The sequence below is a fragment of the Stylophora pistillata genome, chromosome 9, assembly GCF_964205215.1.
Source record: "Stylophora pistillata chromosome 9, jaStyPist1.2, whole genome shotgun sequence".
Classification (NCBI taxonomy): domain Eukaryota; kingdom Metazoa; phylum Cnidaria; class Anthozoa; order Scleractinia; family Pocilloporidae; genus Stylophora; species Stylophora pistillata.
Genome location: NC_142527.1, coordinates 7,120,500 through 7,145,969, shown reverse-complemented (window position 1 = coordinate 7,145,969; position 25,470 = coordinate 7,120,500). Strand labels below are relative to the sequence as shown.

Genomic DNA, 25,470 nt, shown 5'->3' with positions numbered 1-25,470 from the left:
TTATTTGAGGCTGGGCGCTTATTTGAGGCTGGGCGCTTATTTGAGGCTGGGCGCTTATTTGAGGCTGGGCGCTTATTTGAGGCTGGGCGCTTATGGTAACCCATTCTCCCTGAGGTCATACCGCTGACAAACGCCAAGATGCCCCTAGGCTCGAGATTGAACTTTCCCACGCCGGCAAAGGTCCTTGAATCAAGCGCAATGTCATTCAAATTTTTACTTTGCCATCAAGGTCGTAATTTTACATCTTAGATTTACTGGCTTCGTGCACGCCTTCAGCCTTATCTTTTTCTCCCTTCGATGTTTTTTTTAATTTTTAAAAAGCACAGCGTGTTCCAACTTGATGTGACAGCTTAGACTTAGTTATGGCTTAGAGAGGAAACCAGCAGCTACAGCCACAATGGTACGCGTGTGTCGAGAATGGCAGTCGTTTTAGAAGTTGCTTAACGAGAATGTAGTGGAATACATCACATAAACAATCCATTTCTGTTACATGATGACACATCTATGCTTTTGAAATGATACCGGTTGCTACGTTGTTTACAAGGCAAGAGTCGAGAGTCGGGTAAGTACGTGACTAAATTCAGCTGAATTTTATAAGTTCACAGTTCAACTTATGTTACAAGTAAGCTAGTGCCACGTATTCTTATTACAGTATCATACATGCCAAGCAAAGGTTTTGATTACCCTCCTGTCCAATAGCCAAAGGGTTTTTGGGCGGAATTACGCGAAACAATTCCATGTTTAAATAAATTTGGCCCCAGCGTTTCATTATTCAATAACTATTTACAATCAGGCTTGTTTACTGGAGGTTTGAGATGGATCCAAAAACGAACGCAGCTCCTCTAAGGATTTGGGAAATTTTTCTTTATAAAGTTCCCTGTGAAATCTGTGTCACTACGTTCCGAAAGTAAAGGTGACCCATGATCTGACCTTGAACTGAGTTCACTTGCAAACGAGGATACGTTCTTAATTTACGTTGATTTGGAGTCTGGCCCAGTTACAACGCCGAATTTTTCTAGGACACGAAGAAGCTAATCAACTACTTTAACCAAGTACGTCAAAATATCGATTTTTAACCCTGTCATGTTGGTTCGTTCCGAAGATTACCTTTTTCTTGGATTAAAAATTAAAGCTAATTTTAATAAGTAACTGGCGTGACCAAGCAACTATCATTATGCATTGCTTGCGGTATTATTTGTCTCCACATTTCTTATTCAATAAACAATTTAAAAAGAAAGCTCCTAACTGGTTCAAGGCCTTTTCTTGTTATTTCCATAATATTAGGTCAATCTTAGTCAGTAGGGCTCAATGTTTTGACCCTGTGAAAAGGTTATTCACTTGAAAAACGAGTGTAAGGGTGGCCCCTTATTTTTTTTCAAGGTGAGAATTAAGTACAGTGATCTACGTATGCTGTTCCTCGGTGAAACCAAAAGTTGACCTTTTCATTTGCCAAATATTGTTTATAAATTATTGTAATTCATTGTGAAGTCCAAACAATGGATGCAAGTTCAGAATCTCAACCACTGAACTTTATCATTTGGTTAGAGCCATTTGAAAGACAAATTACCAGATGAAGTAAAAGGAAAGAAAAATAGAAATGTAATGCCACATTAGCCATGATGCGTGGAGGTTATGATTTTGATGGATCTTCATTCATTTATCTCATGCATTATGAAGAATTGAAACAACTCAGAAGGCAGATATGTTTCTGTACTTTCCATTTCGTATTTATTCGCTCAGGAGAAAAGGCACAGAAATTTTAGCAATCTGTAGTAATTTAACCATATTGCATAACCAAGTTATAAAGGGGAAGAGCTTGAATATCCAGCCCAGGAGAGGTAGGAGATGACTTGGCTTAGTAAAAAATGTATTATCAAAAACCAGGTAATTGCCAAGTCAATTAGGTAGTGGAATTATCACAACCTTGGAAATATGTTAAGAGTTCATTTATAAATTTTAAAATAGGAAGAACATTGTTTATCCTGAGATCACTCTCTCCGCTGATGGGAAACATTGAAATCAAGGTTAAAATTCAGAAAAGGAGTATTTATGCACCCATTATCAACAGCTATTTTTTTATGAAAGGCAAGTAAAGCAAACAGAATCAACTTCTTAAAATAGTTTCCACTTGATTAAAGTTCAGGGTGATATTTAAAAAATTATACAGCACTCAATGGTTCCTTTTCACTCTCATTTAGATTTTTTCCTCATTTAGTGGTACCAGTGACTTGGCTAACATATTTGTTCTTTTACAGAAATTTGGACAATTCCCCTGGAGCTTTATTCCAAAGGTTAGTATGATTGTCCCTTATTTTGTATCTATAGTTCAACTTGCTTATAATACTAAGACTCAGTGTTTAATGGAATTAAATTTGCTGCAAATCTAAAGCTATCACTTGTAGAGGATCCCATATACCTTGACTGGCCCCAAATTAAATGCTTTCTTTTTAGCTTGTTTAGGATACTGCTCTTAGACTTGCTGAGGATACTGGTATTTGACTCACTGAGGATACTGGTCTTTGACTCGCTGAGGATACTGGTCTTTGACTCGCTGAGGATACTGGTCTTTGACTCGCTGAGGATACTGGTCTTTGACTCGCTGAGGATACTGGTCTTTGACTCGCTGAGGATACTGGGCTTTGACTCGCTGAGGATACTGGGCTTTGACTCGCTGAGGATACTGGGCTTTGACTCGTTGAGGATACTGGGCTTTGACTGGCTGAGGATACTGGGCTTTGACTCGCTGAGGATACTGGTCTTTGACTCGCTGAGGATACTGGTCTTTGACTCGCTGAGGATACTGGTCTTTGACTCGCTGAGGATACTGGTCTTTGACTCGCTGAGGATACTGGTCTTTGACTCGCTGAGGATACTGGTCTTTGACTCGCTGAGGATACTGGTCTTTGACTCGCTGAGGATACTGGGCTTTGACTTGCTGAGGATACTGGACTTTATAAGTCTGCCTCATTGAGAAGAAGTCTGGTTGACTTGCTGAGAATAATTCTGGTTGGCTCGCTGAGAACAAGTCTGGTTGGCTCGCTGAGAATAATTCTGGTTGGCTCGCTGAGAATAAGTCTGGTTGGCTTGCTGAGAATAAGTCTGGTTGGCTCGCTGAGAATAAGTCTGGTTGGCTCGCTGAGAATAAGTCTAGTTGGCTCGCTGAGAATAAGTCTGGTTGGCTCGCTGAGAATAAGTCTGGTTGGCTCGCTGAGAATAAGTCTGGTTGGCTCGCTGAGAATAGGTCTGGTTGGCTCGCTGAGAATAAGTTTGGTTGGCTCGCTGAGAATAAGTCTGGTTTGCTCGCTGAGAATAAGTCTGGTTGGCTCGCTGAGAATGAGTCTGGTTGGCTTGCTGAGAATAATTCTGGTTGGCTCGCTGAGAATAAGTCTGGTTGGCTCGCTGAGAATAAGTCTGGTTGGCTCGCTGAGAATGAGTCTGGTTGGCTCGCTGAGAATAATTCTGGTTGGCTCGCTGAGAATAAGTCTGGTTGGCTCGCTGAGAATAAGTCTAGTTGGCTCGCTGAGAACGAGTCTGGTTGACTCACTGAGATGTTTGGTATTGCTATAATAAAAAATTATTTCAGCCAAATTTTCTGAAATAGGGTTAGTTGTAGTGGGAGTATGTCTTTCTGTCATTAGAAAGACATACTCCCACTTGTTTTTTGCTCTTTTTTTCCCCAGTACAACTTTCTGATGTCAAGTAATGGATCTTTACATTGTAACAATGAACCTGTGAATGAATAGAGGTGGTAGGTGTGAATGATTTAAATCCTATTGTGGAATTTTAAGGTAACATGCCCCACCTTTCCTCCCCCCCCCCCCCCAAAAAAAAAAAAAAGGAAATAACCAGAATACTAAACGCCAAGTTGTCAGCCCTTTCTCTTACAAGTTAGTTGATTTAGTTCATAACTTCCTCTCCTTTTTCTTTAATTCCCTTCCTTGCCATGGTTATAATCACTGCCATTTCTGGGTTTACCTTATTTATCATTTTTGGCCTAGAGTTCCTTCTTGTCTCTTGGAAGTCAAATCATCCATCTAGAAGGCCTTTTTTAGTTGAAGATTGTTTCATCTTTCTATTACCCATGCCTGTCATCTTAAATTGACTTTCACTCAAAATTCACACCTAACTCTTTGTATTTGTTTCTCTTCCACAGTTGATGACTGGGATGGGAATTCACAGAAATGCAAACCAATGATATTTATCATGTGTTAAATAAATAAATCTTGAATATTAATAAAAAATCATCGAAATGTACTGGCTGACTTATGCAAAATAGTTATTGTAGCATGGAAAAAAAAGGGAGATAATAAGAACCATCTGAATTAAATTAAGTAAGTTTAGATCCTAAAAGTGATTACAGTGAAGGAACAATGTCTGATTCAGTTAATAGCAAATCAGTTCTTGAAAATCTTGTAAGAAATAATAATGAATGCACAGGGTTTTCAATGAGGTTTTCAGTTCTTTTTTTATGACATGTATTTTTAACCCACTAAAAGGTCAAAATATGTGTATTGCCTCTTGGTATCTAATGAAAGTCAAATCCCTCTAATTGAATATACTAAAACTGTAAATAGTACAACTTCTCTTGTTGTGGCCATCAGCGATATTCAATATTCAGACAATTTTCTATTAAAAACAACATGAACTATTGAAAAGTAATATTGCTTCAATCAACTGATTTGTGAAAACTCCCCTTGGGTGAACATTTTGCCACAAACTTTGATTCGATATCAATAATAGATAAAAAATTCCTTTCTCCTTGCAGTTAAAGGCAAGTACATTACCTACTCATAGTTCATAAAAGCCTTGAAAGTCTTTGAAGATGCTTGAATTCAAAAATTACAAATTCAAGGTCTTGAAAGTACTTGAATTTGAGGACTAGAACTTGATTTTTGCAATGCTTTTTCTCAACAATTTTCAAGTAAAAAATTGCAGTACTTTAATTATAGAAAAGCTGAGAAATAATGTGAAATAATTTTTAAACTTTCTTATGCAAACCTTTCCAAAAGAGGTCCTTCAATTTATCTAAAACTTGGCAAAGTCATTGAAAAGCCCTTCAATTTCAACCTTTAGCACCTGTAGGAACCTACTCCTATTATTTTGATTATTGTCTAGTACCATAACAACATTCATTACACTCCAGCAGGCAAAAATAAAAACAAGTAGACTTATTCATGATTGGAAAAAAAAAAATTTCGTAACGACAGTAACAATGGCAACAGGGCAGTCTCCTAAAGATAACTCCAGATGTGCGATATAGAAAGCCCAAGTTGAAGCAGCTATGCGTCTACTTAAAGGGAAAAAAAAAGTCTAAAACAGCAAAATATGATGAAATATTCCTTGCATAATGAATACGAAGTTTCAGCATTTAATTTTTATTTATCAAAATGTACATCTTTCATGGTTTTAATTTCTGGTTTCCCTCTTGTTGTGGAAAGATGAAGTAACTTTAGTAATGGGATAGGATCCGATTCAAGATTTCAACTTAATTAATTAGTTAATTAATTAGTGCTACTTTATGTGCTGAAATTCATGCTAGAAGCTCTATAAAAATATCGGTTAAGGCCTTCCCTGCACTTTATAATCCCAAGAAAAAGAAAATAGAGATTACCTTAAAGTGCCCCTGAGACGAAAATTGACCATTTTATTTTGGCCTAAATTTTTTACACAATGTTGAATTGGATCAAGTTAAGACCCTTTTGCCATTAAAAACTCAAAACAAACCTTCGATGACCACTTGTTACCGCTTCAAAGTCGTCCAAAAATCGTCCGCCATTGCTGAAAACATGTTCCAGCCGAGCCCGCTAAAACGTCATCATGACGTCAAAGGCTCAACAAACTTACGCTTTGCTTTGTCACAACTCTCTTTGTTCGTTGCACAGAGAATCACTGTTTCGTTGTCAGTCGGTAAAATGTCGACTTTTTCAGACGATGAATTGTCCCAGAAATCATCTGAAGCTTCTGTGGATAGTTTTGCGCCGACAAACAATGAACTTTTCCCCTGCGAATAAAGATAAACAAAGAACGGCACGGATTCCCCATCTGGCTTTTGTGGTCGCATCGCTTTATCGGCTTCGAACTGTATTTTTGCTTGTCGTAAGGAATTTTCCTTTTTTGTAAGAAATGATCGGGTGATTAGTAAAAGTAGTTTTCGGCAAAGGCTAATTGTGTATCCGAAGGCGGATATTGTGAGTCTGTTAAAGCCATTTCTAAGCCATCGATGTGTTTTCCCCGATGCATTTGGACAATGATCTCATTAACCCTTTCCTACGTGTTTTTTACTATCGGTGCTTTGGGAGGTTTGAAGTGAACTCTGTTGTTGAGTTGCACTTTGGCCTCTTTTGCTTTTTCTGTCTTATCCATGACGACTATTGTGTTGCTTCGGTGAGGTTTAAAGCAGAGTTTGTTTCAACTCTTTTAGAGCCGTGACCTCATTGCGTTACAAAGTACAGTCTGCAAGTAGCGTTATGACAATTTTCCAAGTAGCTCCGAAGGGCGATAGAAGACTGAACCGGTGGCATTCAGTTTGATACGAAACAGAAGTGGTTCGTTGTTTTGTCCGTGAAAGGTGTAACAGAGGCGCATTCGTCTTGCGAATAAATCTCGCAAAAGTTGGCCTGATTTTAAATTCGTTTGTCACGGGAGTTGGGATGAATTTAAGACCCTTTGATAGCAAACTGACTTGGTTGTCAGATGGTTGATAGTTTGACAGGTTTTTAAAGAAATTTTGATTTTCTCGGTTTTTTGGCTGCAAGCCTACATTTTAAAGTGTTTTTACGTTCTGTGTCTGAAGCTGTTTGTTCTCCTTTCGCTATCAAAGCCAGCTTTTTTTAGAATCAAAGCACACAATTATATTTTTTATCTCTTTTGTATAAAAGTGAGCTCTTTGAGGTTAGAAATCTCAATCCTCAATTCGGCTATTTTATCATTCTTATTTACAATGTTCACCGAGTACTTTCCTTTGTGTAAGGTTTTATGCCAGAGTTGTTAAAGGTGGATATTGATCAGCTCATATGTAAAGGTGATAAAAATCCGTGGAGGTTCGTAGACTTCGCTTTCCGGCGTCGAGATCGCACTGAACCCGACAGAATTCTTCGCCTAGGTCCTTCAAAGTACACAGATCTCTCGAAACAGTCCTCCTAGAAGTGTTCGGAGTAGATCACAAATATTTCTGTAGGATTGAAGTTTACTCGGCGAGGTCGCACAAATCGCATCCGTTTTTCCCGCTCTGATCTATTTGAAAGGCTCCGATGCAGAGAAATACCTGCAGCATGGTCGGCACGATTACTTCAGCTTTGATTACGCATCGATGCCCAGTCACTTTTGTTTAGTTTTTGTAAGAATAGAGTAAAGCACTCTGTCATGTTTGCTTGACATTTTGCCATGTGAGATTTTCGCGTTGAGCCTTTGACGTCACTTCCTCTGAGTCCTGCGATCAACTTCCGGAACATGATCAAATAATGGCGGACGCGATATCGTGAATTTAACGCCCTGAAAAAAGATATTTCTGGTGCTCGGTCTAAATTGAAAGTTAGCAGAGTAGGTGAAGGAGACACACTGAACACGAAAATGGAAAAAAATGATGTACGAAAATTTTGATCTCACGGGCACTTTAACATATTGCAGCAAAAATCCCAGCTTATCTTGAACCTAAAACTTTACCCTAGAAAAAAAAATATATACATCCGCGCATGCGCCAAGAGCAAAGTTTGGCACACGAGTATTCTTTCGCAAAACGACTCTCGCTTCGTCAAACGAGTCTCGTTTTTAAAAATGAGTGTCGTTTCTACAAACGAGTCTCGTTTCTAAAAACGAGTCTCGTTTCTAAAAACGAGTCTCGTTTCGGATCACTCACAGTTTCTGGATCACTCACAGTTTCTGGGCAACGAGTCGATTTTAAATCGTCACGATTTATAAGTCACTCGATAAACGATTTAAAGCGAGACTCGTTTGTTTGTGAATAGAAACGAGACTCGTTTAGGAACGAGACTCGTTTTTAGAATCAAAGTTTGTTGCAAAATGTTCACCCAAGGGGAGTTTTCACAAATCAGTTGATTGAAGCAATATTACTTTTCAATAGTTCATGTTGTTTTTAATAGAAAAATGTCTGAATATTGAATATCGCTGATGGCCACAACAAGAGAAGTTGTACTATTTACAGTTTTAGTATATTCAATTAGAGGGATTTGACTTTCATTAGATACCAAGAGGCAATACACATATTTTGACCTTTTAGTGGGTTAAAAATACATGTCATAAAAAAAGAACTGAAAACCTCATTGAAAACCCTGTGTATTCATTATTATTTCTTACAAGATTTTCAAGAACTGATTTGCTATTAACTGAATCAGACATTGTTCCTTCACTGTAATCACTTTTAGGATCTAAACTTACTTAATTTAATTCAGATGGTTCTTATTATCTCCCTTTTTTTTTTCCATGCTACAATAACTATTTTGCATAAGTCAGCCAGTACATTTCGATGATTTTTTATTAATATTCAAGATTTATTTATTTAACACATGATAAATATCATTGGTTTGCATTTCTGTGAATTCCCATCCCAGTCATCAACTGTGGAAGAGAAACAAATACAAAGAGTTAGGTGTGAATTTTGAGTGAAAGTCAATTTAAGATGACAGGCATGGGTAATAGAAAGATGAAACAATCTTCAACTAAAAAAGGCCTTCTAGATGGATGATTTGACTTCCAAGAGACAAGGAGGAACTCTAGGCCAAAAATGATAAATAAGGTAAACCCAGAAATGGCAGTGATTATAACCATGGCAAGGAAGGGAATTAAAGAAAAAGGAGAGGAAGTTATGAACTAAATCAACTAACTTGTAAGAGAAAGGGCTGACAACTTGGCGTTTAGTATTCTGGTTATTTCCTTTTTTTTTTTTTTTGGGGGGGGGGGGGAGGAAAGGTGGGGCATGTTACCTTAAAATTCCACAATAGGATTTAAATCATTCACACCTACCACCTCTATTCATTCACAGGTTCATTGTTACAATGTAAAGATCCAATATTGACATCAGAAAGTTGTACTGGGGAAAAAAAGAGCAAAAAACAAGTGGGAGTATGTCTTTCTAATGACAGAAAGACATACTCCCACTACAACTAACCCTATTTCAGAAAATTTGGCTGAAATAATTTTTTATTATAGCAATACCAAACATCTCAGTAAGTCAACCAGACTCGTTCTCAGCGAGCCAACTAGACTTATTCTCAGCGAGCCAACCAGACTTATTCTCAGCGAGCCAACCAGAATTATTCTCAGCGAGCCAACCAGACTCATTCTCAGCGAGCCAACCAGACTTATTCTCAGCGAGCCAACCAGACTTATTCTCAGCGAGCCAACCAGACTTATTCTCAGCGAGCCAACCAGACCTATTCTCAGCGAGCCAACCAGACCTATTCTCAGCGAGCCAACCAGAATTATTCTCAGCGAGCCAACCAGACTCATTCTCAGCGAGCCAACCAGACTTATTCTCAGCGAGCCAACCAGACTTATTCTCAGCGAGCCAACCAGACTTATTCTCAGCGAGCCAACCAGACCTATTCTCAGCGAGCCAACCAGACTTATTCTCAGCGAGCCAACCAGACTTATTCTCAGCGAGCCAACCAGACTTATTCTCAGCGAGCCAAACAGACTTATTCTCAGCGAGCCAACCAGACTTATTCTCAGCAAGCCAACCAGACTTATTCTCAGCGAGCCAACCAGAATTATTCTCAGCGAGCCAACCAGACTTGTTCTCAGCGAGCCAACCAGAATTATTCTCAGCGAGTCAACCAGACTTCTTCTCAATGAGCCAGACTTACAAAGTCCAGTATCCTCAGCAAGTCAAAGCCCAGTATCCTCAGCGAGTCAAAGACCAGTATCCTCAGCGAGTCAAAGACCAGTATCCTCAGCGAGTCAAAGACCAGTATCCTCAGCGAGTCAAAGACCAGTATCCTCAGCGAGTCAAAGACCAGTATCCTCAGCGAGTCAAAGCCCAGTATCCTCAGCCAGTCAAAGACCAGTATCCTCAGCGAGTCAAAGCCCAGTATCCTCAGCGAGTCAAAGCCCAGTATCCTCAGCGAGTCAAAGTCCAGTATCCTCAGCGAGTCAAAGACCAGTATCCTCAGCGAGTCAAAGACCAGTATCCTCAGCGAGTCAAAGCCCAGTATCCTCAGCGAGTCAAAGACCAGTATCCTCAGCGAGTCAAAGACCAGTATCCTCAGCGAGTCAAAGACCAGTATCCTCAGTGAGTCAAAGACCAGTATCCTCAGCAAGTCTAAGAGCAGTATCCTAAACAAGCTAAAAAGAAAGCATTTAATTTGGGGCCAGTCAAGGTATATGGATCCTCTACAAGTGATAGCTTTAGATTTGCAGCAAATTTAATTCCATTAAACACTATGAGTCTTAGTATTATAAGCAAGTTGAACTATAGATACAAAATAAGGGACAATCATACTAACCTTTGGAATAAAGCTCCAGGGGAATTGTCCAAATTTCTGTAAAAGAACAAATATGTTAGCCAAGTCACTGGTACCACTAAATGAGGAAAAAATCTAAATGAGAGTGAAAAGGAACCATTGAGTGCTGTATAATTTTTTAAATATCACCCTGAACTTTAATCAAGTGGAAACTATTTTAAGAAGTTGATTCTGTTTGCTTTACTTGCCTTTCATAAAAAAATAGCTGTTGATAATGGGTGCATAAATACTCCTTTTCTGAATTTTAACCTTGATTTCAATGTTTCCCATCAGCAGAGAGAGTGATCTCAGGATAAACAATGTTCTTCCTATTTTAAAATTTATAAATGAACTCTTAACATATTTCCAAGGTTGTGATAATTCCACTACCTAATTGACTTGGCAATTACCTGGTTTTTGATACTACATTTTTTACTAAGCCAAGTCATCTCCTACCTCTCCTGGGCTGGATATTCAAGCTCTTCCCCTTTATAACTTGGTTATGCAATATGGTTAAATTACTACAGATTGCTAAAATTTCTGTGCCTTTTCTCCTGAGCGAATAAATACGAAATGGAAAGTACAGAAACATATCTGCCTTCTGAGTTGTTTCAATTCTTCATAATGCATGAGATAAATGAATGAAGATCCATCAAAATCATAACCTCCACGCATCATGGCTAATGTGGCATTACATTTCTATTTTTCTTTCCTTTTACTTCATCTGGTAATTTGTCTTTCAAATGGCTCTAACCAAATGATAAAGTTCAGTGGTTGAGATTCTGAACTTGCATCCATTGTTTGGACCTCACAATGAATTACAATAATTTATAAACAATATTTGGCAAATGAAAAGGTCAACTTTTGGTTTCACCGAGGAACAGCATACGTAGATCACTGTACTTAATTCTCACCTTGAAAAAAATAAGGGGCCACCCTTACACTCGTTTTTCAAGTGAATAACCTTTTCACAGGGTCAAAACATTGAGCCCTACTGACTAAGATTGACCTAATATTATGGAAATAACAAGAAAAGGCCTTGAACCAGTTAGGAGCTTTCTTTTTAAATTGTTTATTGAATAAGAAATGTGGAGACAAATAATACCGCAAACAATGCATAATGATAGTTGCTTGGTCACGCCAGTTACTTATTAAAATTAGCTTTAATTTTTAATCCAAGAAAAAGGTAATCTTCGGAACGAACCAACATGACAGGGTTAAAAATCGATATTTTGACGTACTTGGTTAAAGTAGTTGATTAGCTTCTTCGTGTCCTAGAAAAATTCGGCGTTGTAACTGGGCCAGACTCCAAATCAACGTAAATTAAGAACGTATCCTCGTTTGCAAGTGAACTCAGTTCAAGGTCAGATCATGGGTCATCTTTACTTTCGGAACGTAGTGACACAGATTTCACAGGGAACTTTATAAAGAAAAATTTCCCAAATCCTTAGAGGAGCTGCGTTCGTTTTTGGATCCATCTCAAACCTCCAGTAAACAAGCCTGATTGTAAATAGTTATTGAATAATGAAACGCTGGGGCCAAATTTATTTAAACATGGAATTGTTTCGCGTAATTCCGCCCAAAAACCCTTTGGCTATTGGACAGGAGGGTAATCAAAACCTTTGCTTGGCATGTATGATACTGTAATAAGAATACGTGGCACTAGCTTACTTGTAACATAAGTTGAACTGTGAACTTATAAAATTCAGCTGAATTTAGTCACGTACTTACCCGACTCTCGACTCTTGCCTTGTAAACAACGTAGCAACCGGTATCATTTCAAAAGCATAGATGTGTCATCATGTAACAGAAATGGATTGTTTATGTGATGTATTCCACTACATTCTCGTTAAGCAACTTCTAAAACGACTGCCATTCTCGACACACGCGTACCATTGTGGCTGTAGCTGCTGGTTTCCTCTCTAAGCCATAACTAAGTCTAAGCTGTCACATCAAGTTGGAACACGCTGTGCTTGTTAAAAATTAAAAAAAACATCGAAGGGAGAAAAAGATAAGGCTGAAGGCGTGAACGAAGCCAGTAAATCTAAGATGTAAAATTACGACCTTGATGGCAAAGTAAAAATTTGAATGACATTGCGCTTGATTCAAGGACCTTTGCCGGCGTGGGAAAGTTCAATCTCGAGCCTAGGGGCATCTTGGCGTTTGTCAGCGGTATGACCTCAGGGAGAATGGGTTACCATAAGCGCCCAGCCTCAAATAAGCGCCCAGCCTCAAATAAGCGCCCAGCCTCAAATAAGCGCCCAGCCTCAAATAAGCGCCCAGCCTCAAATAAGCGCCCAGCCTCAAAAAAGCGCCCAGCCTCAAATAAGCGCCCAGCCTCAAATAAGCGCCCAGCCTCAAATAAGCGCCCAGCCTCAAATAAGCGCCCAGCCTCAAATAAGCGCCCAGCCTCAAATAAGCGCCCAGCCTCAAATAAGCGCCCAACCTGAAAGCCCAAAAATTAAGGTTACCTCCTACCTTCGCGGATGTCCTTCGGGAGAAAATTCGTACGCGCGCTAGTTGGAAGAAAACCCTAACAAACTAGACATCAAAACAAAGGTTAATAAATGCAATTTACGATAGAAATATAATTTCGGCGATTTTTTCACTTAGGAAGTGTCAGGAGCCGGAAAGGCGTGAAACGACCGAGTGTTTTTCTATTGAATTTATCAGGTATCGGATCCCGCGGCACGAGAAAAATGGCTGCCTAGTCTCATTCACAAGGTATCAATCAACAAAAATGTGTCAGGCTTTTCCAATATTCTGATTGGTTGTCTGGATATTCGCATCTAAAGTTAGAGTAGCGAAAAATATGCGAAGCGTTTTGCGTAAATGGACACCACGTAAAAAATATTTAAAAGATCAAAATTTCCTGACACACTTTTGTTCGTCATCATCCCGGGAATGTTTTGGCGAAATTTCACGAAAATTGGTCAAATCTACATACCTTATAAATTCGTTCAAAGTGGATGTATTCCTCTCAAAATCAAATACGAGATTTTAGCTCCCAAAGGTTTGTAAACAACTTGCGCCACACCAGGAGATTATCTCGCCTCCCGAAACCGCAAACCAATGAGAAAGACGAGACCCGCCGTCAATGACAATGGATCAAGATTGTCCCGGGAAAAGTATCGTGTAGCAGTCTTTTTTTTTTTTCTCGCCCTGTTGATCGTTTTGTAATGGACAAAGTCGGCGAAGAGAAAACCCTCGGCAGAAAGGGTAAATCTGTCGCATTCTTCTTTTTCTCCATCGGTTTCGTCAGATTCCAACGAAGAATCTTGTTTACAACCTTCTGTGGTGTTGACTTTAATTTTTCCGCTCTTTGCCCCAAGGATAATTGAATGCTGTCGATCTTCAGTGGATGCCAAGCATGTCGACGGCTCCTGGCCAAACCAAGAACCTTTGTCGCTTTGTTTTGTTTTGTTTTTTCTTTTTTTTTGACAAAATGCTGCCATCTCTCTCTTCTTTGGACCTTTTTCTCTTTTTCTTTACCCAAGGACTCTTCTCTAATTTTGAGTTTTGTGTTATATCCACGAGAAAAGACTTTCTACGAGCAGATTACTTCCACGTATGAAATTTGTCAAGGGCGCGATGTAATATTCCTCCTAATATTCGAATATTCCCCCGGGGGGTTCGCCCATTTACGAGATTATGACACCTTCCTGATTTATTAACTTTTATTCGAAAATACTTTTTTTTTAAATAAGTCGGACGCTTTTTGAAATTTTTAATTTTTTTTCTTTTGCAAACACTAGTTAAAAAGTGTAACTTCAATCTAGTCCCAAAACAAATTAGCCTCTGAAGGTAGGAAGTAACCTTAAATAAGCGCGCTTAATAATAATAAATAATAATAGTAATAACAATAATAATAATGGTCTCTATTGATTCAAAACAGAAAAATACAGTCCTAATGTTACAAGCAATTTGAGTTAAAAGAGTTAAAAGGTTAATAATTCCACAAAATTAAATTTACCACTTGATTACAGTTAAAAATTGTCATATAGGTTATGTCTAAAAATTAAACGACCAACGAATGTATTTTTAAAACGTTTACTTTTGATGCTTGTTCTGGTGCCAGACGTAGTCCGTAAGTTGTAGCTGCAGGCCTTTACAAGCGGAATAAAAAGCGACAGGGGTGATTGGCGGCCTTAGAAACCTTTTTAAAAATACTGCTGCTTCTGCAAAATTGATCGTAAATTGTGATTTCTTGTAATAAAATTCCGTTTCCAACGATCGAAAAAAACATTGTAGTGGGGTGAGGTCGGAGTCTGATGCTCCATATGGGCATATGTGAAATCGGGGAAGTACTAAGGAATCGAAAAGAAAGTCTATTTGTACCTGCTTATACTCCTCTTTACGTAGACATCTAAGGACATAGAGGCATTTAAAGTGCACCTACACCCAAAAAATTTTTTTCGCTTAACGAAGTAAGCTTATTTTTTTGAGTATTTCTGCGAAAAAATTTTTTTATTTGCTCAAATCTTCAATTTTCTATGCCCAGTCAAAATACGGAAAATCGGCCGCCATCTTGCCCCACGACCGAGTTTAAAGAGGAATGGCTCTAGTGGGTAATGTGACGTCAAATCGAGAACACGAAAGTCTGCATTTCACACATTTTCACTTGTTTGGGAAGGTTGTAGTAGATAATTGTCCGAAAATATGCCGACTAAGTGTGTTGTAGAAGGATGTAGCAACGTGCGAAATTTGCAAGAGGGTATCGCGCTTCATACATTCTTCATACAACACACCTAGTCGGCATATTTCGGACAATATCGACGACAATCTTCCCAAACAAGTGAAAATGTGTGAGATGCAGACTTTCGTGTTCTCGATTTGACGTCACATTACCCGCTAGAGCCATTCTTCTTTAAACTCGGTCGTGGGGCAAGATGGCGGCCGATTTTCCGTATTTTGACTGGGCATAGAAAATTAAAGATTTGAGCAAATTAAAAAATTTTTGCACAGAAATACTCCAAAAAATAAGCTTATTTCGTTAAGCGAAAAAAAAATTTTGGGTTTAGGTGCACTTTAACATGTGTATTGAACCTACAGTCACTCTGAAAGGTGACACCTAGAATGCTCACATAAGTACAACTAGGGATCCCTAACACAGGAGGGTACAATTCATGATTGCCTTTCAAGGACTGTAAGCTCCTTACATTTGCTGGGGTTAAATAACATTCCATTTTTTCTATCCACTCTAAGAAATGTTTGACCAATGTCTCAGACATGTCTTTAACTTTGTAAACAGGAGCAATGATATTTCAGTGAAACAGCAGCATACTAGAATAACACTGGCAGGGTATCTAAATAGATCTCTAGATCATTTATAAAAATATGGAATAGTTAGTGTCCGCTTACGCTACCTTGAGTAGTACCTTGATTCAATAATTTCCAATCAGAAGAAATATTATTGTAGCAAATTCTTTGGTTTCTACCTTTCAAAACACACGGGTATAGTTTAATTATATATGGATTTAATTGGAGGTTTCTCAACTTTCTTGTGAGCAAGAACCAGAATACGGCAATTGAATTTTTTTTATTGGTTGATTGAAAAGGTGATGGACTCAACACAGAAAGTGTGTTTTTTCTGAAGGGATCGATCGATGTTTTAACAGTTTTTTTTTTTTTTGTCTTAATCAAATTTTTCCATTGTAAACTCCCAAACTGCCACTCGATGCGTGGAAAACATCCAACCAAAGCCACTGCACAAAGCAATGACGGGAAGATGTTTTTCATGAAACGATGGATTGCTGTTGTTCCTGCCAAAGACGTACAAGTAGATATAAGTCATTTCATTAACTTGTTTGGAATAAAAAGTAGAAAAGAAGAGATTGTAAAGCCGGTGCAAGCGAGCGGATATGTAAATGTAGAAAAGTAAGATGTCAGAATAGCATGAAATAACAAATTCAAAAAAAGAAAGTCTGTGATCATGATCAGCATCAAAGGAGAAATCGAGATGTTTTTCTTGATATGTAAAGAAAATCGCGAAAAATGGTTGTATGTTTGAAAACACAGAAATGAGGTGCGTCGCCATTCAAAGCCTTTCTCAGGCCACACTTTCAGCATCTGCTTACACTTAAAAGTAAACCGTTCTGAAAATCCATCACACCCACGTCTAGGGTAATCCGAGAAGAAACTTCAGATGTTAATACAGAGGGTTTCCTTTCATATTTATATATGAATCTTAAGCTGGCCTGTACTTCTGTGATGCACTTCACCCAAATATTAGTAAGATGTCATGGCCTCCGAAACCTACCGAGCTATGTGATAGTGCAGTCAAACTTTCAGAAGAACTAGATGCGTTTCTATACTCTAAACTGGCAACACACACACATCTCGGCGGAATATTCTGATCGCGTGCGGCGCCTTGTTACCTCTTTTGGCCAGGACATTATTTAAGGAGTTACGGCAGGAGTACAAAAACCACCCAAGCAAATACTGTTACCGTATGCCGAACAATGTTCAACTTATCCAGATGCCACACCGATTGGGGCATGAGATCGGTCCTTTGCCTGAAACTATCAAGCCATCAGTATCAAAGCAACACTCCCGTGGGGTATTATAAATAGATTGGAGGAGACCCTTTCTGGTGCAGGAACCAAAAAGCCAGTGGCTAGGATGGATTTAACATTTCTGTCCTTAATGAGGTTCAACTATCTCACTGGCTGTCAACAGGTATCTCCCGAGTATCGATGTGCCTGCTAATGACATGGCTACCGTTCACAAGGTTCTAGTGCAGTCTCTCAAGGTAAAGAACACGCTCAACTTAAAGAGCATCGGCTTCGTCATTGACTTAACACTGTATGCAAAGGCAAGCGAGGGACAATGGAAACAAAGCGCAAAATTGAAAGATATGGTTATGAAAATGGAAGTATTCCACTCAGCATGCACCATGTTGTCCAACACTGGCAAACGCTTCCAGGATGCTGGCTTGCGGGAACTGTGTGTAGAGTGTGATGTGATAGCAGAAGGTTCTATTGCAGAAGTTCTAAAGGGACTTACTCGTGTATGAAGCCCGATACTGATAAATCCCTTGATTCCACTATTCCTGGTAAGTGGAAAAATTTTCTTTACAGAATTTTAAAAAATGAAAAATGAAAAAATGAAGCTGTAAACCTATTTTTTTCTGTACTTCTAAACATAGCAAACTTTACATAAAGTAACAAGAAATCACCTTTATAAAGTTATGTTTTTATAGACTCATGCATAATACAAATTTAACTGCCAACTGCAAGAAGAAAAAAAAATCAAGGCCTTTCCCTTTAACTTTAAAGATGACAAGGACATGGGAGGGCAAAGACATGACATTGAAGAGAGGAAAACTTTAAGTGAGGGTAAGATTTAACAAACAAAATTCATTAAGTTTCATGGCTGAAGAATTTCTCCAGTTTTCTAATTTTCTCAAAGCATTCCAAAATGGGAAATTCAGGCCAATCCCGCATGACCAAAAACCTATAAACAACTGACGACAACAATTTCTTCTTACTATCCTCACAGAACCAGAAAGGAAGAAAAAGAAGACCCGAAAGAGAAGAAAGAAGAAAAATAATGAATCTCAGCAAGAAGGGAACGAAAAACCTAGTTAAAGTGTAGATGAAGTTATTAATAAGTGCAAAAATTATCATGCAATGTCTTCTATATTGAAATAGCCTTAACTTTTCTTTCAATACCTGTCAAAAAGTTATCTTTGCAAATGTGATGAGAATAAATGATATAAAGTTTTCCAATATGTATTAGTCGACTGTAATCGGGCCAGATGGTATTATTTGACAACATTTTCCAGAGGCAAAGAGGTCAACGAGCTATAATTATATGCAACTGATAACAAAAGTTTTTGTTTCAGTCATTATGGTCATTATGCACTTATCAGCGGCCGTCCCAGGGGGGGAGAGGGTGACCCCGGGGAACCCCTGGGCATTTGCAAAGGAATTTCCTAAGCCCCCTAACCAACAATAACATTGTTCAATATAAAGCTACCAATGCCCTTCCCCTGGGGACAAAAAAGTATGCTCTACTAACTCAAACAATGTAATGCTCCAAAAGAATGTTATTTGCCACAAACTAAAACTTACTTCAGCTTGTGTTTACTATACAGGGCTATACAGGGCTCAAAGTTAAAAACATCCTATGTGGCTTTTTGCCGGCGACTAACTGGAAAAAGTAGTAGTAGTAGTAGTAGTAGTTTTACATCTGTAGGTATCAATGGTAATAGCCAGTCACCATGGTAAGGATCTTTTATTCTCAAGATGGCGGCAATGGTAAAAATCCAGTGGGTGTTTTCCCATGTGTCTCGTCTCGGAGGTGCAAATGCACTTCAATGCAAAATTGGCGACGAAAGTCTATTCCCCCGTATCACCCCAGGGTCGACCCCCAGGATGGCAGCTGCTAGGTACATAATTATTAATCTCGTTATCTGTTTCTTAAAAATTCACAAACAATCACTAAATCAAAGCTCTCTTTCTTAAAAATATCCTTACCGAAGCAATCTCATCTCTGTAATAATCTAGAAAATTTTCCTAAACATAAACATGTCAGAGCATTTTTTCATAGCGAATTAGATTTGTCATTTTGATTTGCGTTTATTTTGATGAGATCCCTGAGATAAAAGATAGTTTACGACGAAAAAATTCATTTTAAGAAAGAAATGATCATGTACTTTTAGATCATGTATTCTATGAATACAGTTTTCATAAATTACTCGGACTTTCCGAAGGAAACGCCCGAAATAAATTCGGCTTTTTTTTTTTCAATTTCAACCTTTGGCATCTGTAAGAACCTACTGCTATATAGTAATATATTTTTTTGATTATTGTCTAGTACCATAACAACATTCATTACACTCTAGCAGGCAAAAATAAAAACAAGTAGACTTATCCATGATTGGAAATGACAAAATTGCGTAACGACAGCACAAATGGCAATAGGGCAGTCTCCTAAAGATAACTCCAGATGTGCGATAGAGAAAGCCCAAGTTCAAATAGCTATGCGTCTGCTTGAAGGGAAAAAAAGTCTAAAACAGCAAAATATGATGAAATATTCCTTGCATAATGAATATGAAGTTTCTGCATTTAATTTTTATTTATCAAAATGTACATCTTTCATGGTTTTAATTTCTGGTTTCCCTCTTGTTGTGGAAAAATGAAGTAACCTTAGTAATGGGATAGGATCCGATTCAAGCTTTGAACTTAATTCGACACAAATATCCAGTGCTACTTTATCTGCTGAAATTTATGCCAGAAGCTCTATAAAAATATCGGTTTAGGCCTTCCCTGCACTTTGTAATCCCAAGAAAAAGAAAATAGAGATTACCTTAACAAATTGCAGCAAAATCCCAGCTTATCTTGAACCTAAAACTTTACCCTGGAAAAAAAACTATACTTCTGCGCATGCGCCAAGAGCAAAGTTTGGCACACGAGCCTTCTTTCGCAAAACGACTCTCGTTTTGTCAAACGAGTCTCGTTTTGTCAAACGAGTCTCGTTTCTAAAAACGAGTCTCGTTTCTACAAACGAGTCTCGTTTCTACAAACGAGTCTCGTTTCTACAAACGAGTCTCGTTTCTACAAACGAGTCTCGTTTCTATAAACGAGTCTCGTTTCTATTCACAAACAAACGACTCTCGCTTTAAATCGTTTATCGAGTGACTTATAAATCGTGACGATTTAAAATCGACTCGTTGCCCAGAAACTGTGAGTGATCCCAGTTTCTGGGCAACGAGTCGATTTTAAATCGTCACGATTTATAAGTCACTCGATAAACGATTTAAAGCGAGACTCGTTTGTTTGTGAATAGAAACGAGACTCGTTTATAGAAACGAGACTCGTTTGTAGAAACGAGACTCGTTTGTAGAAACGAGACTCGTTTGTAGAAACGAGACTCGTTTGTAGAAACGAGACTCGTTTGTAGAAACGAGACTCGTTTGTAGAAACGAGACTCGTTTTTAGAAACGAGACTCGTTTGACAAAACGAGACTCGTTTGACAAAACGAGAGTCGTTTTGCGAAAGAAGGCTCGTGTGCCAAACTTTGCTCTTGGCGCATGCGCAGAAGTATAGTTTTTTTTCCAGGGTAAAGTTTTAGGTTCAAGATAAGCTGGGATTTTGCTGCAATTTGTTAAGGTAATCTCTATTTTCTTTTTCTTGGGATTACAAAGTGCAGGGAAGGCCTAAACCGATATTTTTATAGAGCTTCTGGCATAAATTTCAGCAGATAAAGTAGCACTGGATATTTGTGTCGAATTAAGTTCAAAGCTTGAATCGGATCCTATCCCATTACTAAGGTTACTTCATTTTTCCACAACAAGAGGGAAACCAGAAATTAAAACCATGAAAGATGTACATTTTGATAAATAAAAATTAAATGCAGAAACTTCATATTCATTATGCAAGGAATATTTCATCATATTTTGCTGTTTTAGACTTTTTTTCCCTTCAAGCAGACGCATAGCTATTTGAACTTGGGCTTTCTCTATCGCACATCTGGAGTTATCTTTAGGAGACTGCCCTATTGCCATTTGTGCTGTCGTTACGCAATTTTGTCATTTCCAATCATGGATAAGTCTACTTGTTTTTATTTTTGCCTGCTAGAGTGTAATGAATGTTGTTATGGTACTAGACAATAATCAAAAAAATATATTACTATATAGCAGTAGGTTCTTACAGATGCCAAAGGTTGAAATTGAAAAAAAAAAAGCCGAATTTATTTCGGGCGTTTCCTTCGGAAAGTCCGAGTAATTTATGAAAACTGTATTCATAGAATACATGATCTAAAAGTACATGATCATTTCTTTCTTAAAATGAATTTTTTCGTCGTAAACTATCTTTTATCTCAGGGATCTCATCAAAATAAACGCAAATCAAAATGACAAATCTAATTCGCTATGAAAAAATGCTCTGACATGTTTATGTTTAGGAAAATTTTCTAGATTATAACAGAGATGAGATTGCTTCGGTAAGGATATTTTTAAGAAAGAGAGCTTTGATTTAGTGATTGTTTGTGAATTTTTAAGAAACAGATAACGAGATTAATAATTATGTACCTAGCAGCTGCCATCCTGGGGGTCGACCCTGGGGTCATACGGGGGAATAGACTTTCGTCGCCAATTTTGCATTGAAGTGCATTTGCACCTCCGAGACGAGACACATGGGAAAACACCTACTGGATTTTTACCATTGCCGCCATCTTGAGAATAAAAGATCCTTACCATGGTGACTGGCTATTACCATTGATACCTACAGATGTAAAACTACTACTACTACTACTACTACTTTTTCCAGTTAGTCGCCGGCAAAAAGCCACATAGGATGTTTTTAACTTTGAGCCCTGTATAGCCCTGTATAGTAAACACAAGCTGAAGTAAGTTTTAGTTTGAGGTAACTTTAGTAATGGGATAGGATCCGATTCAATTAATTAATTAATTAGTTAATTAATTAGTGCTACTTTATGTGCTGAAATTCATACTAGAAGCTCTATAAAAATATCGGGTAAGGCCTTCCCTGCACTTTATAATCCCAAGAAAAAGAAAATAGAGATTACCTTAACATATTGCAGCAAAATCCCAGCTTATCTTGAACCTAAAACTTTACCCTGGAAAAAAAAATATATACATCCGCGCATGCGCCAAGAGCAAAGTTTGGCACACGAGTATTCTTTCGCAAAACGACTCTCGTTTCGTCAAACGAGTCTCGTTTTTAAAAATGAGTGTCGTTTCTACAAACGAGTCTCGTTTCTAAAAACGAGTCTCGTTTCTAAAAACGAGTCTCGTTTCTAAAAACGAGTCTCGTTTCTAAAAACGAGTCTCGTTCCTAAACGAGTCTCGTTTCTATTCACAAACAAACGAGTCTCGCTTTAAATCGTTTATCGAGTGACTTATAAATCGTGACGATTTAAAATCGACTGGTTGCCCAGAAACTGTGAGTGATCCCTCGTTTCTAAAAACGAGTCTCGTTTCTAAAAACGAGTCTCGTTTCTAAAAACGAGTCTCGTTCCTAAACGAGTCTCGTTTCTATTCACAAACAAACGAGTCTCGCTTTAAATCGTTTATCGAGTGACTTATAAATCGTGACGATTTAAAATCGACTGGTTGCCCAGAAACTGTGAGTGATCCGAAATTTGAATATCTCTTTCTCTTAAAAACTTTTGAAGCTCAGATACTTTCATATCAGCAAAGTTGGCATGGCTCGCTGCCATGCTGAGACGACTTCTATTCCCCTCAGCCACGTCTTGGTGCTAAAAACTAATAACCAGACTTTCTCGCACTAATAATTCGAAACTAGCCTATTGCGCGAGCGTGCTTCAATTTTTCATTGTGCACGCTGGTCAAGTCAGCAAACAAATGCCTGACGAAAAAAATATTTTCTCGCGAGTGACCTCTGCATTTTTTCCTTAAAAAAAGTCCGCAAAAAAGTTAAACTAGCCAGGGCAGTAAGCGAAGCTGATGAAGATCTGTCTACTTTTTCTTTGGGAATGGATTTTTTAACTCTCGAGAAAGAACCCAGAGAAAGGAAAACAAAACAATCAACGGTTTCATCTCAATTCGCAAGTGTAACTTCATTTCCACGCATAAATTCACCTTTCAGTTTTTCACCAGTCTGAGACAAGATCATTGAAGCATAGCGAAATACCTTTGGGAAACTAAATAAACAACGCATTGAAGCATAGGAGATGGAATTTCAGCCCTTTATACATAAACTACAGCGTTGAAAATGTTATAAAACAATTGGTTTACGTGTGAGCTGTGCGTTCAGTGAGACTTGAACGACTTGGGAAGTTTGAAGAGCACTCAAAAAGCCAGAGTTTCTCTCAGCTGCTCCTCAAGCAACTCTAAAAGAAATATTTAACTCGTGATCTCCAAACTTCCCGCGTGCTTGAGTCTCGATGGACGCACGCTAACTCATGAACCACTTGTTAATAGTAATTATGTACGAAATACCAAATCGTACTTTACAAGTATTGAACTCGATAAAAACCAGTAACAGAAACAGGCTATTTAACGGATGAGCTAAACTTATATATTTAACTTTACTATCTAAGTTGTTTCAGTATTCGTATCCAGTTCGCTGTTGTTCACGAACATTCTTGATTTTTTCTCAGCGAGGTGTGCGTCTCAGCATCATAGTTTGTTGTGAAATAGGCCTTCACAGTTTTGCCAGTATTTTCGTAGTTTGAACTCACCTATGGCTTATTTGTTATCTCGTGAGAACTAGTATGAACTTTCCACATTTTGCCTAGTTTTCAAGAAATGAAGTTCGCGGGCCGGCCCATTCCGAAAACACTCAACATCATTTAGCGCGGGCCTACCATGAACGGCGGTTACGTTTGTATGTGGGATGAGCTTATAAGACAGGAATCTTCGCTAAGCGGTCTTCACAAAACATAGCATTCTGTAAGTTACGTTGTTTATGAAGAGCGAGCTCACGATAACATAAGTCGTCGCACTCTCATTCCCAGTTTCCACGGTTTACACAGGGAACGCCTGGCACCATGACTCTGCTTTTGGCGACCGATTAAAACGGCTTCCAATTTAGACTCGGGCTTTTCTACGGAAGCCCGAGTAAAAAAATCAGCTTGTTATTAATCCAATTTTAAAGTTTCCTTGAAACGCGATCTCTCACCAAACTCCCGCTAATTCCTACTCACACCTGAAGTGAAACTGAAAATTACGATGCTTACTACAGTTTGCGAAACGAAACGAAACCAAATGGAAAATCTGTAGTTTGCGAAATGGAAGATCTGTAGTTTGCGAAATGAAATTTCCCGATCAAAATTAAATTATGGCGGGAGATTATCCTCGCGATGACTTTTCCTTCATTTCCTACGTAGGGGACCCTTACGTTAAATTTTCTACCAGTTCAGGCGAGTCTAACTTTTGGTCGAGCCATCGAGGGTCGAGGGTCTTATGTCGAGGTCGAGGGTATTTAGTCGAGGGTCCCCCTTTCGTTTTTGTTTTTCGCAGCCTATGTGTCTAGTCGAGGGTCCCTTTCTTCTTTTTCTTGGCAGTAGAAAATACGAGTCATCGCATTGCGTGAGACCGGATATTGACGTTGTTACGAAATAAAGGTTTACATTAATACACAGCGCGCTGTACAACGATTGTCGATTGTGATTGAAGTGAAACCACATTATGTAACGTGTGTTCTCTAGCTTTGTAAAATCATCCAGCAACCTTGACCAGCTTTCGTTTGGATGTCGCTGTGACGCTGCATGTCTCATGTACTTTGTGAAAGCTTGCTTAATGAGTTACAAATATTAATAAACGATCGCTCTTTTGCCTGGCGTGATAAATTGACGTCAAATTCGAACAGTAATGCAACAAGCAATGTATGACGTGCTGTGGGATAAACAACCCAGGTGTGAGAAGCGCGACAGCCTGACGGATAAAATTCATGGTATTTATTTTTTTTCCTAATTATCTTTGCGACACTTGCAAAGTACCGGCCTTACAAGTGGATGTTTACTGATATTTATCTAATGTGGGTATGGATTGAGGTTGTACTAAACCCGCAATTTCTTGGCTCCTCTCTCTAAATAGAAAAGTTCTGAAGTCATTCTTAAGTTCATTCGCTCTGACGAAGGGCTAACGCATGAAACGTCAGCTTTTATAACCGCAACGGTGGCCAATTTACCATTTCAACTTTGTTGATATATCAAAAACATTTTTGAAGTCGTCCTCTTTCATGGTCTTTCATTTGCTCCGACGAAGGGCTAACGCTCGACACGTCAGCTTTTTTATTCTTTACGGTGGCCAATGTTTTTGTTGTTTGTCTGTTTGTGTGTTTTTATCAGAGCAAAAGATGTTTCTATGAAAGCATATATACATTAAACTAACCTGAAAGTGAAAAATGAAAGTGGAAATTGGTGTTGTTTCCCTCGTGCTAAATTTCCCTAATTTATTTGGCTTATTCTTGATTAAAGACGACTTGTTATCAATCTATTTTACCATTTCCTTGACCCGTGAGCCTGCGCCAAACTTCCTCCCAAGTCACACCCTGAGGAATCTTGTGAAAAAAAAAAAAA

General features: G+C 38.5%; 3 long non-coding RNA genes across 5 annotated transcripts; 2 read left to right on the top strand and 1 right to left on the bottom strand.

Annotated features, from left to right (window-relative positions):
• Window positions 1–4,254, top strand: LOC148722999 (uncharacterized). The gene is made up of 4 exons (XR_015991831.1): window positions 1–562; window positions 2,256–2,291; window positions 3,681–3,748; window positions 4,154–4,254. It is a non-coding gene; the product is annotated as an uncharacterized LOC148722999 (long non-coding RNA).
• A 4,219-nt stretch (window positions 4,255–8,473) lies between these two features.
• LOC148722998 (uncharacterized) lies at window positions 8,474–12,895 on the bottom strand. 3 transcript variants are annotated; one of them, XR_015991823.1, is made up of 3 exons: window positions 12,189–12,797; window positions 10,461–10,496; window positions 8,474–8,574 (listed from the first exon to the last, which is right to left on the bottom strand). It is a non-coding gene; the product is annotated as an uncharacterized LOC148722998 (long non-coding RNA). The 3 variants fall into 3 exon arrangements; XR_015991822.1 differs by lacking the exon at window positions 8,474–8,574 and adding an exon at window positions 9,027–9,046; XR_015991821.1 differs by lacking the exon at window positions 8,474–8,574 and having other exon boundaries at window positions 10,434–10,496; window positions 12,189–12,895.
• A 4,108-nt stretch (window positions 12,896–17,003) lies between these two features.
• Window positions 17,004–18,182, top strand: LOC148722997 (uncharacterized). Its single transcript, XR_015991318.1, has 2 exons — window positions 17,004–17,511; window positions 17,735–18,182. It is a non-coding gene; the product is annotated as an uncharacterized LOC148722997 (long non-coding RNA).
• The last annotated feature ends 7,288 nt before the right edge of the window (window positions 18,183–25,470 follow it).